Raw genomic sequence first — 8,716 nt, forward strand, 5'->3', positions numbered from 1 at the left:
TCTTTGATTTTTTTTAAAGCCATTGTCATATTTCTTATAAATCAAGGCCGGCCCATGGCTCACTCGGTAGAGTGCGGTGCTGATAACGCCAAGGCCACGGGTTCGGATCCTATATAGGGATGGCCGGTTAGCTCACTGGCTGAGCGTGGTGCTGACAACACCAAGCCAAGGGTTGAGATCCCCTTACCGATCATCTTTAAAAAAAAAAAAAAAAAGACAAATCAAAAATCTATGGAAAGACACTGATTACTTTGATAATAATACCTAATGTACAGACCTCCTAATGGAAAAATAGTTGCAAATGTTAGGCTGTCACTATTGTATATTAAAAATAATGCGATCATGACAAGATTGATTTGGTTATTGGTTACCTTGATTGCTACACATTTTATTTAGAACAATGACTTTTAAATAAATTATGGAGTTAATTGAAAACACTAGTAACGAACTATAGAAATGATCCCTGAAAGTATAGTCTTAATTGAAAACACTAGAATAATTATTATGTGTATTCTTTATTGACATCATAAAGATAATAGATATGGTGTAACAGTGTAGTTTGAACTAGGATGAACTGATCTTCAGCAAAAGACTGATTTGTAGTATGAGGAGAGACTGAAAGAAATAGCTAGTTTTTATGGTATTTTTTTATGACTTAATTTTGAAAAGGTCTTATAAGCCAAAGTATCTTTAAAAAGTAATTGCATAGGAATGCAACTGATTTTCTTGTTTACTTGGGCAAAGATTTTTATATCCCACTAAATTTTTTTCACCTGCTAACAACTAGAATATTCCTATAGAACATTGCGCACCATGTAAAAAAGATGTATCTTACGTTCTGCCAAAATGTCATGGCAAGGTCCAGCTACAGAAATTTGACAATAAAGAAAATATTCTTTTCCACAGTAGTTTCTAATTAAACTGATTCTTACCACCTTTTCTGAGTACACATTTTTAAGATTTCTATTCTCAGGGTATCAATTTTACATTTTGACCAAAAAAGGGAAATGTGACCTTCATGGCTTCAGGTATGGTTTTTAATAGTTTTGTGTCTGATGGAAACTCCGTTTTTCAGAAGCAAAAATAACAGTGGCAAAGGACAATTAAAGGTCCAGGATAACTAATTCAGTTTCCATTTCTCTTTTTTCTATTAAAATGAGGGAATTGGAGATACTGTCTTAAAATCCTAATTCCATTAAGTGCTCAACCTGGCATCTTTAGTTACAAAAAGTTATCCTTCAGTTCTCACAATTTTTAATCAAGGTGCTGATGTTTATTTTTTTAATTTATTTAAATTTTTTTTTTTTTTACAGCCATCCAGTACAGGGATTGAACTCTGGACCTTGGTGTTATTAGCACCATGCTCTAATCAACTGAGTTTACCAGCCAGCCCTTGGTGCTGATGTTTGACAGCATAAGTATTATATACCAAAATCAAACCCTTTAGTAATCTGAACAAATTTCCTTTATTTTTCACTATGTTAAAGTTGATTCTTTAGCTTTTTGATATCTGATATATTCCCAACTTAGACCACTAGCCAGATCAAATACCATACAATATTAAATTCTTCCTGAATATTATTACAATGTTACTTAAATATATACAAACATAAAACTTGGAATAGCTTCTTTAAGCTTACAGTGCTTATGTAAGTATAAAGAAACCCCAAAAACCCAAATATTGGGCTGGCTAGTTAGCTCAGTTGGTTAGAGCATGGCCTTGTAACACCAAGGTCAGTGGTTCAGTTCTCTGTACTGGCCAGCCACCAAAAAAATCCAGAAATGTCAACAAATTACAAAACCAAGAAAGGGCAAACTAACAATTTAAATGTGACAGATGTTGATGTTCTCCTGAAGATATATTTGCTGGCATATAAGATATAAAGGTGTATATTAATACACAATGCCTTGCAATTTTAAGGAGGAATTTTTGGAAAAAACTAAGTACTTTTCATCATGTAATAATTTACATGTTATGTAAATTATATTTTGTTCACATAAATACAGTATACTACAATATGAGAGGAAGTCCTAAATTCTGATATGCAGTGCAGGTTGAGCATCTCTTATCCAAAATGCTTGGGACCAGAAGTGTTTTGGATTTTGGATTTTTTTCTGATTTTTGGATCATTGCAGAATACATGCTGGTTGAGCATCCCTTATCCAAAAATCCAAAATCCAAAATGCTGTAATGAGTGTTTCCTTTGAGTGTGATGTTGGTGCTTAAAAAGTTTCAGATTTTGGAACACTTCAGATTTTGGATTTTTAGATGAGGTATGTTGAATCTGTAATATTATACTGACATTGAATAGAAATACAGTATTATTGGTGAATAGTGATAAACAAGTGGCAACAAAACCCAGGAAATTTACTAGAACTGAAGTCCCATATCATGCATATTAATGTAAATGTAAAATTACTATTAATATCTTTTTCAATGTATTTATATCAATGTATATAAATCATTATATAAAACAAACTCAATGAATTTTTTTTACAGGTAGTTGTAGTACATATAACAGACAAATATTTCAGTAAAAAAAGGAAAAAAGTATTTAAAATAAAAATGTGAAGTAATTTCAACTTGATGCTTGTGTCTCCAGTAAAAAAAAAAAGGATTTTATTACTTGAATATAGAGAGCAGCCAAAGAATTTAAATGAACTCTAATAAAAACTACTATTCAGTGAGAATCATGGTTAAATAACCAAATGTAAATAATTATTGATCTTCCTTGAAACCTAGAAATAATTATTAATAAAGCCAGGTAAATGATCATATCCAAAACCAGAAAGCTATCATCACAGCTCAAATCTAGATGATTGTTTTTATCACTGGCATTCATTGGATTAGAAACTGAGTCATTGTGATCTTCAAAATTCTGCTCCAAATTCCATTTACTGTATTCTGAACATTAAAGTATTGCATTAAGCTCGAACCTAACGCCTTCTTTGCTTTTGAGCCATCAGTTACAGGAATGATGAATTTACATCTCAAATGCTAGGGGATTAATTTAAATTTTACTTCTAGATCAGTGGTATAGCCTGTGGCTTGTTGTTTTTGTAAACTAGTGAAGTTTTGCTGTGATAGTTTTGTCCACATTTTGCCAATAGGGGTAGGTAACAATTTATTAGTGCTCAGTGTTGAATAGTTGTTTACCTAAGACCCTAGGCTCTACCTCTCTTGTATTGACCTCTCATCTGTAATATGGGCTCATTGAATACAAGGTAGTTTTTGGATACTTTTTTTTTTTTTGTCTTTTGTCTTTTTGTTCCGTGTCCGGCAACGGATCGCAACCCTCAGTGTTGCCCCCGTACCGGACCAGGGACCGGCAACGGGATTGCAAACCTCGGTGTTGCTCCCACGCCTCGCTCAGCCAGTGAGCGGGAGCCGGTCTGTATGTGGGATCCGAACCCTCGGGCGGCAGCGCCGCCGCGCCTCCTAAGCGGCGCACTATCCAGTGCGCCACTGGGCCGGCCCGTTTTTGGATACTTTTAAAGTGAAAATAAACTTTGTAAGCTGGTAATTATATTACATATCCTTTTAATAAAGTAGTGCTGACTGCCACAAAATTTTTGAGTTTGGCATGCGTAAACGACATTTTGCAATTCTCTCATTACTTTTCTTTCTCTTCACTTGAAATCATCATTTGAAGAGCACATTATATCTTTTAGCTTCACGTGGCTTAAAGGGTTGTCTCAGCCTAAAACAGTGTATTTCTCAGTACAAGTTGAATCATAAATAGAAAAATACCAAGAAATTGCATGGTAGTACCTGTTTGTGAGAGGGATAATTCAGATGATCCTTACAGTAAGAAACTTCCCTACCTGGGGACTGAGACTCTGACACTCCTGCGTAAAGGCTTTTCCTACTTGGAAAGCAGAAGGGAGTAGCAGCCAGTGACTGGTCTATTTTTCTTAAGCAAGATATGCTAAAGTTTTGTGAACCTCTTTCTAGAGAGAGTTCTATATCTGCATCAAGTGGGGAGAACATTATAATGTATGCATATCTTCATACTTTAGTAATCATGTTTGCTTGCATTTTATGCTTTCATAAATAGAAAGGGAAATTTGCTCCTTAGTGACCCCAAAGAGGTAGGTATTGTTACTGGTATCATCATGGGCCCTTACTTTCTGACCTTTTTTAAGTTCATAATCTCAATTCTGGCAGAAGTGGAAGAAATAGCTGCATGTTTCTTGACATTCTGTTTGACAGGAAATAGGAGTCTGAACCCTTCAGTTCATACGTGTTCTTTGATTTCCTGCAATTTCCTTCTTACTGTGTTGAAAAAGTATGATCTTACCTTGAGAGGTAAGGCATTCCTAATTGTGATCTTAAAGATCAATAATATAATCCTTTATAGGATTAAATCTTTATATTTGTTTTAAAATTCTTATCAGAAGACTCCCAGGGTTCTAGGGTTCTACAGACTTTAGATTAAGATGCATGGTTCTCTAGCACTGAGATTACTGAGTTTAGGCATAGCATGCAAAGAAAGCTAGTATTTTATAACTAATACCATATAGAAAATCTGGTAGTTAAATATCAATAGTATATTTTCACCACACACCCAAAAAACCTGACCAAAAAGTTTCAGTTAACAAATATTTATAGATACCACATAAAGTTCATTTGGTATTTTTATTTGCTTCTTACAATATGAAGGGCCTTCTAAAAGTTTATGGATGAATTTCAAGACAGTGATAAAAAAACAATAAAAAATTCATGCAAAATGTGTATTATGAAAAAACTGCACGGATTTCAAAAACCTTTTGCACAAAAATACTAACTTGTTATGTCTGAAGAGGATCAATCTAGTTTGAGACACTGAGAAGGATAAGACATCAGTTTGAAAAGAGACCTTATCAGAGCAACATGAATTCTGCTAAAATTGAAGCAAGAATAAACATCAAATTTACGGTGAAGCTTGGGTGGAAGAATGGTGAAATCGCTGATGCTTTATGAAAAGTTTATGAAGGCAATGCCCCAAAGAAATGAGCAGTTTACAAATGGATAATAATAAGCTTTAAGAAGGGAAGAGACGACGAAGCCCACACCAGCAGACAATTGTGTATTTTTGAAGTCTATTATAGGAGTTAGACTTTAAGGGCCTATAATAGGAGACTTTAAAAAGTTCATGAAAAATAGAATTAACAGGTATAAATGAGAAAATACAAACTTTATTTCTCAACATAAGCTCTATCAACTTCAAGACACTTTTGTAAGTAATGATCACCAGCCATTTAGTCCATCCCTAAAGAGGTAAAAATTATCTTGTTCATGCCCTAATTGAAGAGGACTCATGATTAACAGCAGAAACAATAGCCAACACCAGAGACATCTCAATTGGTTGAGTTTACATAATTCTGACTGAAAAATTACAGTTGTACAAACTTTCTGCTTCATGGGTGCCAAAACTGTTGCAACCAGATCAACTTGTAGACAAGAGAGGAGCTTTCAGTGGAAATTTTAAACAAGTGGGATCAAGATCCTGAAGCATTTCTTCAAAGAATTGTAACAGGAGATGAAATATGGCTGTACCAGTAGAATCTCAAAAACAAAGCACAATTAAAGCCATGGCTACCGGTGGAAGTGGTCCAGTCAAAGCAAAAACGCAAATGTCATGGCAACAATTTTTGGGGATGCTCAAGGCATTTTGCTTGTTGACTTTCTCAAAGGCCAAAGAACGATAATATCTGCTTATTGTGAGAATGTTTTGAGAAAGTTAGCCTAAAAACTTTAGTAGAAAAATGCCCAGAAAAGTTTCACCAGAGAGTCCTTTACCACAACAATGCTCCTGTTCATTCCTCTTATCAAACAAGGGCAATTTTCCAATAATTTCGATGGGAAATCATTAGGCACCCACTTTGTGGTTTCAATTCTGCTCCTTCTGACTTCTTTTTGTTTCCTAATCTTCAAAAATCTTTAAAGGGCACCCATTTTTGTTCAGTTTAATAATGTAAAAAAGAATGCATTGACATGGTTAAATTCCCAGGACCCTTAGTTCTTTAGGGGAGGATTAAATGGCTGGATATCATTACTTACAAAAGTGTCTTGAAGTTGACAGAGCTTATGCTGAGAAAAAAAGTTTATATTTTTTCATTTTTATCTTTTAATTCTATTTTTCATGAACTTTTTGAAGTCCACTCTTATAGGCCCTTAAAGGTTACTAATGGCTCTCTGCTATAATAGACTTCAAAAATACACACACCTTACACATTTCCATCCAAATCTTTTCAAGTATCACACTCACCTTTAGTCTAGAAATTTCCTGCCTTCCTAACATTTAATAGCCTATTTTTGACATTTTCATTCTCAAGAGGGCAGAATGGCTAAGATTGTGGGCTTTAAAATCAGACTGCCTGGGTTTGAATTCTGGCTCTGCTGCTTACCAGCTGTGACCTTGAGCAAGTTCCTTAACCTCTCTGAGCCTTTGTTTCCTCATCTGCAAAATGTTGGTAATTATAATAGTACCTCAGAGTTGTTGTGAGGAAGAAGAGTTAATGCAAGGAAAGCTCTTAGTGCAATATATGGCATATTGGGGTCCATAAGTGAAGCCACTACCATTATTTAGTAATTTATTTTTCTTTATGCTTCAAATCAACCTAAGATGCATTTTAATTTTCATCACGTTATTTTTCCTGTGTATCATTTTTGACGAAAATATATCCTCCTACTTGAACAATGGAATAACCTGAAAAATACTCTCTACTAAAATATATATATATATATGTAGCTACATTAAAATCATAAGAAAGTATTATTTGATGGATATTCCTGCTTATCACATTTTTAAATTCAGCTTTATTTTTCCAGCCTTACACAGAAATGGGTAGATTCAAATTTACCTTTTTAGCTCTACATGCATCATTAGTGGTAAATTTAGATGACAATTAGATTTTCAATTAGATAAATTATAATAATACATAAACTTATTTCTTGTCACAATGCTACAATACTACTTATATTACAAAGTGAAAGGAAAAATTTGGCATGTTGCTTTGTTGCCTACTTTTAGTTGAACTATGACAGTTTGGAAATAATGATAAAACCGTAAATGGCCCACATAAAACCATTAGAATTTCTATTCTTTTATATTGCTTTGAGTTGTTAATTTGTAATAAAATGCTCTTCAATTGCATATTTGTGTTAAAAATAACTGTTTTTAGGAAATACTTCTAATTCATATTGAAATATAACTTGCATTCTTAATTTTTAGTAAACTAATTTACTTGTAAGCCATGAAAGTACATTCTGCTTCAGCACTGAAAATTGTAATTTGATGTTTAATTGCCAATTTGAAAAATAAAGTCATGCATTTATAAACATTCCACAACATTTTAATAATAAAGATTGTTATTTGCCCTGCTTACCAGTAAGAGATTTTGAATACATATAATGTAGAACTGTGTTGTTTATGAAGGCCAATTCATGCAGTCTTTAACAATTGACTCTTTATTTTTGTTTTCAATTTATTGCAGTTTGGTTTTGCTCTCAACCCCTTGCTAATGCCACCATGCAGGATCAGATCATGTTACTAACTTGTTTACTTCATCAGCAAGTTTACTTGATTACCAGAACATAGCGCATTGTGAATTTCCAAAGTTTTTAAAGTTTAGATGGTTTTCAAGTAATTGTTCTTTGTTTTTAAGGTTTTTGCTTTGTTTTTAGGTTATCATATTTAGAAGCAGGACAGAAAGTGTAGGCAGAAGGTAAGAAAAAAGAACCTTTGCACAGAAAAGAAAGGAATATTTAAAGCTGTAGGGGTGTTGGGCCTGCCGGTGCCATGCTGAATAACATATACTAGGTCATATAACTCTGGGGAGCGTTTCTGAATTGGGACTAGCATGAAAATAAAATTTAAAATATCAAATGAAGCCTCCCCTGGCCAAACTAATGTACGTTTTCTTTTTGACCTCTGCATATTCGTGAAAACTTTCATGCTAAAGCAATAATAAAAAAATCACTAGCCTGGCAATGGTCCAACTAGTTTGATGTTAAAGTCATTCAGTAATCATAGCAATCATGATTTTTTTCAACTTCATTGAACATTGCGAAAAATGACAACTGGGATGCCCCCTTCTTCACCCCCTACCCCCGCCAAAACAGATAAAATATTCCTCATATTTGTCAAGATGGAAGCTTGCAACTGTCCTTTGCTCTCCTTCAGGTTTTCTCATTTACCTTTTCCACAGTTATACTTAAGTATTTCAGGTGTAAGCAAAATTCATCCTTGGGGTTCATATTTCAAGGGCATTTTGGCTGGACTGTCATCCATGTTAGGAATGGAATATGTAGGGCCGAGCCGCTGTGGCGCACTCCGGAGGGTGCAGCGCTGGGAGCGCAGCAGCGCTCCGGCCGCGGGTTCGGATCCTATATAGGGATGACCAGTGTGCTCACAGCGCTCACTGGCTGAGCACGGTGCGGCCTCAAAGAAGAACAAAAAAGAAAAAAAAGGAATGGCATATGTAGCAAGAGCCGTACATTTTACAATACATTTTCAGCAATCACATCCCATGACTAGCCTTTGAAACACATATACAGTAGCTCTTATTACAAGTGCAGAAACCAAGGTCTGGGAGGGAAATTGACCAAAACGCAGCTGGCAAAGGGCCATGCCAAATCCGGACGCCAAGCTTCAGGTACAGGTAGGAGGCATGACGTCACGGTGGTGCCAGGCAGTGACTCCGCGAGCCCCCGGACGTGGGCGTGGCCGGA

This window comes from Galeopterus variegatus, unplaced genomic scaffold (genome assembly GCF_000696425.1).
Source record: "Galeopterus variegatus unplaced genomic scaffold, G_variegatus-3.0.2 Scaffold54, whole genome shotgun sequence".
Classification (NCBI taxonomy): Eukaryota; Metazoa; Chordata; class Mammalia; order Dermoptera; family Cynocephalidae; genus Galeopterus; species Galeopterus variegatus.